This window comes from Falco cherrug, chromosome 8, assembly GCF_023634085.1.
Source record: "Falco cherrug isolate bFalChe1 chromosome 8, bFalChe1.pri, whole genome shotgun sequence".
Classification (NCBI taxonomy): domain Eukaryota; kingdom Metazoa; phylum Chordata; class Aves; order Falconiformes; family Falconidae; genus Falco; species Falco cherrug.
Genome location: NC_073704.1, coordinates 15,914,871 through 15,920,346, shown reverse-complemented (window position 1 = coordinate 15,920,346; position 5,476 = coordinate 15,914,871).

Sequence of the window (5,476 nt, the reverse complement as noted above, 5' to 3'; positions counted from 1 at the left end):
TGCCTTTTTTACATTTGCTTTTGGATCTCTGGCCAAACCATTCCAAAGGAAGCAACAAAACCTTGTAGTGGTGTATGTATGAATTATTGGGTGTCAACTAGTCAAAAGACCAGACCTCTGGTGAATCCAGCCCCTTTCCAACAGTAGCCAGGGATGGGTAAGAGTGCCTCTCATACAGTGGAATGCTTCTTCATGGATCCTAGCTAGGTAAGACCTTGGAGAGACAAGGACAAAGCCTTTCTCTATATATAGGTACTTTTATTCAAAGTGTCTTTCCTTCCCTTGAGCTATAGCTATAACTGTCAAGAAGAGCAGTTATATCTTGTGAGAAATATGTGTGAGTGCATGTGAGAGAGAGAAGAAAAGAGAGAAATAAAGTGGGGTGGGAATTGCACCACCGTTTCTCTTGCTGTGTAATTTTGCCATGCTGTGGGTTTGCAAGAGAAAGGGTGACTGTGAAATGCTAGTAAACCAAGAGGAATATAATTGGTTTGGCCCCTGAGAAAACAGAAGCATCAGTAATAATATAATTAAATGAAACAAAACCGCAGAACTAAGCCCTGAGAAAGGGATTCTCTATCCTGACAGTTCTGAGGGCAGTGTCTAATCTAATCAGATCAGAAATTGACAGATGCTTGCAATTCATTCAGCACTGGGTCAGCATGAGACTGGTCCTGCAAATACTGGAAAGGGAGAGTGCTGATTTTATAGGGCTCTGGATTAATGCTGTACTTTATAACTTAAATGCCTTTCAAAGAATCCTTTTCTTCCTCGAAAATGATACCAACCAACACAATGTTGCATGCCACATGTTCACAAGCTTTTGCCTACTTCTTTTTCTCTCTTTTGGCCATCAGAGGCCAGCTCCTGAAAGATTTTTCAGGCCTGCACTGAACAGCTTGCAAGGCAAGAATCTCTTTACCTTGTCTCATTGGAGTAATTGCTGACTTCCTTTTCAGGGTGTGTTTCTCCGTTTTTTTTCCTCTTTTTTTTTTTTTTTTAATACTTTTTTTCCCTTCTTACATAGGATCACCCTTTACCTGATCTTCATAAGCCTTTTCCCCATAAACTTGACTTCTCTGTTAGCTTTGGTTCCTAGCCCCCTTCCCACCCAGAAGCTGTGGTGGTAGTTGAGGTGTTGCTCAGCCTGCAGCTGTGTATGCCAGCTGCTTTTGTACACAGCTACTGCTGCACCACAGAGCAGGCCAGGAGTGTGTGCCTCCCATTAGAGCTACTTTCTGCTGCCTCTGCAGACAGGGCACACATCCCTGCAATTCCCATTTCTACAGATATCGTTCCTTTCACTGGCACCTTCCAGGTCAGGAAATCCGCTGCTCTTATAAAAATGTTTTGGCTCTTGTATTGCTGCTGAATGCTAGCCTGAATACAGTCCTGTCAGCTGTTACGGGGTTAACGTCTGATGCCAGCCTGTGTGGGCACCAGACAAAGAAAATTCTGCTCTTGGGTTTAATGTGTCAGCTCTGCTTTTGGTGGAGCTGTAGAGATTCAGATTCCCTCACCAGTGCAGTTCATGTTGGGGGAGAGGTGAGACACAGACGCTGCTCTACTGTTTTTTGTCTGCTGAGCAGAAAAAGGAGGGTTGTGCAGTTCAGCTTGCTGCCTCTCTTGCATTGATTTTTATAATGAACTGCAAGAAAGCTCTTGCTAATCTGACCTCCATTTAACTGAAGGTTGGTCATGTCCCCAGATGGCAATTCATGTTAGGCTTTGCTTCACTGGTTATGCAAAAAGGCCTGCTTTTCTTGAAGGTTACAGACGTTTCCTAAACCTTCTGGAGAAAGTAGTATGGCAAAGGTTTTACTTTAAAGCATCCCTGGTGTGCAGAGGAGGCAAAGTGGGGGCTAAGTTACTGCATTCTTGGGAGAAAATGGTAGGATAGCGCTGTCCCTGCTAGGAACCGGACAAGGAATAGCTGACTGTATTTAATCGAGTGGCAAATACCTACTTTCTTGTAGCTGTATCTTAAGAGCGAAGCTTTCAAATACCAAATTAGCTTTCCAAGTGCAATTGTCCAGACTTCTGTTAAAGCATTTCTTTGCCTTGCTGGATCTGTATGGCTTGCAACAGCCTTTCCCCAGTTACAGGAATGAAAAATGGGAGTAATTCTATATGATTCATTACAAATTTTCTATCAGCCTGCACAGGTATTGCATCCCGTAAGACCACGCTCTCAGCCCAGGCCAGGAACCAAGCATGCTACAAGAGTCCAAGACTGATAGGAGAGAAGAATGTGGCCCAAAGTGCTGGAGAAAGCCAATAATTAGTTTGTGTTTGCTTGAAACTGCTGTCAAAAAACCCACCCTGACTCATCAGTTAAGCAAATGTGTTGAGCATGGAGAGAAAGGAAGGGGGGGCTAGGCGCTCTCAAGCATTTGTTATGCGCTGCTCAGAGTGACACTGAGGTCACAGCCACATTGTTCGCTGAAGTCTGTAAGTTTCCATTCCTCACTGTATGTGTCGGTCATTTCAAACAGCCTAATTAGGAAGATTTAGTGCAACACTCATCAGCTCAGCTCTGGATCCTTTTCTTGTGCAACAAACCCCCCATTTTTGTATGGAAATGTTCATGGATCAGAGCTTGCTTGTGGGCTTTTAATCTATTTTGATTGGAAGCTTGAAATACTATTTTTTCCCGTTTTCCCCCTCATCTCTTTTCCAGCATGCACTGTCAGCTGGTTCTTGTTTGGCCTGGTTTCCTAAAGAAGACTTGTGTTTAGTGTGCCCCGCTGCCCACTTATGTTCGCCCATTTTCCCCTTTCTCTTCTCTCAAGAAGTAACTTCTGAGCCCTTGGGCCAAATCAGCTGCATTTCACAGGGATCAGGGTTTGAAATTCAACACTGTTACGTTCCTGCAAATTTGGAGGGTGGGTTGGGGAATGACTGGGCATAGGGAGTCTGTGCTAGACATGTCACAAGGCTGCAGCCAAAGCCGAAGCATTGTCAGATGCCAGCCTGGGGAAGAGCCCGAGTCAGCACCTGCGCTGTAGCAGACCTCAGGAGCCCAGTCAATAGAGAACAGGGTGTTGTCAGTCCTGCTGCTGAGACCCGTGCACTAAGGACACATCTAGGGCCCAGAAATCCCGTCTGGCCGCAACGTGGGGATGCGGGCAAGCATTGCAACCTGTGGGAGAAAATGCCTTAGTCTAGGAGCAAAGCCAAGAGGGGAGGTTGCTTCTGTAATATAGGGGATTACTGCTTTTTATGCTTCATATTCCTGCTCTGCTCCAGAAAGCTGCTTCACAAATTCCACAGGACGGTTTTGAAAAGCACGCAGAAAAGCGGCCATTTTATTCCTCAGACTCTCACTGTAGAACAAGCTTCTGCAGAGGGCTACAAACTCAAACTCATGGAAGGTAAGAGGCTAAATATATCTCCGTACTTATGCAACCTGCTGCTTTGAGCAGCAGGCAGCCAGCACAGGTGCTGGGAGCAGTCATGCCATCACTAATTGATTGTCATGGCTGCTTCTGGCGGACAAAGTCTTAAACTTTTGCCCCTTATACTGGTGGCAAGTGGTGAGACAGTTGTGTTAACATAACTTTGAGCAGAGCAGACAGCTTATTGAGCTAGTCTTCCACTACCTCCAAAATATGCATGAATGGTGTTACCTCTATATTTTAATTAACCTGGGCTGCATATAGAGGCATTATGGCAAATTAGTAACATCCTTCTGTTCCCAGCAGTTCAAGAACTTTCTGGTACTGGCTGTGGCATGCAGCACAGAGTTGAGGGCTGTATGTTTTATTTTCCATCATTAAATGGAAAGGATGGTCTTGACATCTTCTGTTCTACTTGCTGCAAAAGTAATTGTTGGTTGCTGGGCAGAGTGGATGTTTGCTAATTTAAAATACCTTGGGCAACACTCATGCCAGCTCCCCCATTAGCTGTGCAGTTATGTGAACCTGGGGCTGCTGGCAATCCGAACTGGGAAAATGATGTGTTGCTCTCACGTGCATAGTTTGTTCGTGAACATTTTGGTACTGCTTAACCCAGGTAAGGAGCATTGCCTAATTCTTTCTGTCTCGGGTACTGTGCATGTTTTTCTCACTGACAGCAGGAGATATCTGTAGAGTCTCACCCCTCAACAGGGCCATGTATGACCTTCCCAAGGTTTCTGTTAATGCTAAAGAAGGGGCTCCCTGATGCTGACCGTTGGGTACAGATGTGTGCTGATCAGCAGCATGAAGTCTGTTGACTGACTTCTTGTGCCTGGATCTTCTGGTAGCTTTGGGGTGAAAGGAATGGGGTAGAGCAGTACTGCCATGAAAGCACTCTGAGCATGCAGGGCTTCGCTCGCTTCCCTACCCCTTTTATCAGGAGTGACAAGGAAGGGGAAAGAAGGTTTCTAATGAGGAGGAAAGTCTTCATCGTTTGTGGGTTATGCCACCAGAAAGTGGACCTGTTGCAATTGCCATGGCAGCTCTTGCTGCTTCTTTCCGCTCGTCTGAAGCAGGAATTGCTGGAAAATATTCCAGGCATCTTTCTCTGGAGCCTGAGAGTATGTATCCATCTTGGCATCTCTCTCTAGATGAGCTCAGGACTGTTTTTTAGCAATTGCTTTTCCACTAAACAAAAGGCCTGTTTGACATCTCTTAGAATTCAATGCCAGGTTTTTGGCGGTAGCAGACGGGGAAGAGGAACTACCACATGCATGAAAAAAAAAAGGCGAAGAAAATGTTCCTCACATATGGAGGGTGGGGAAGGAGAGAAGATAAGGGTTTCCATGGCAACATTCCTTGAAGTTAAGTATTTTTAAATCTGTGCGAATTTTAGCATTCAAAACACAGTTGTGTTTCCCACAAAAAAGATTTGGGGGAGGGCTGGAGTGGAAAGAATTTTTTCCCCTACTTTTCAGGTCATTCCTATTTCTTTTACAGAGGAGCCTGAACCCAAGGTAAATGAAGTATGTGCAATTGCTCTGATGTTAATGCTGCTGTGAAGAAAAGCCTTGCTTCCAGGAGGCAAAAAGCATCAGTCATAGTTCTGTATCTGCACCAACATCTCTGGCACAAGCACTTGATCATCTCTTTAATGGGAAAAGCAGTTTAAATAGATCAATGCTCGGCCAGTAAAAAGTCACAAGGACAAATCTTGCAGGATTCCACATTAAAACCAGTGTAACTTGGAGCAAAGTCTTAATTATAATTGACGTACAGATAAGTGATAGCAGCGGTGATAAGGTAACTGAAGCCTTTTACCTTGGCCAAAGAGGAGACAATGCAGAACTGAAAGAGCAGAGGAACAGGGTAAAATGTGTCCCTGGTGAGTGTCTCTGTTATCTCGACGACAGTGAAACATTGCTGAAGGTGGGCAAGGGATGCTTCAGTGAGACTATTAGGCAGGAAACATTTGCTCTTTGTATGGGGTATCAGCGCTAGGGCCACCTCTGAACCTCTCTGAAGCTTCTCTGCTCCCATCTCTGCAGTGCTGAGCAACTCCTGGGCACTGGCACGCT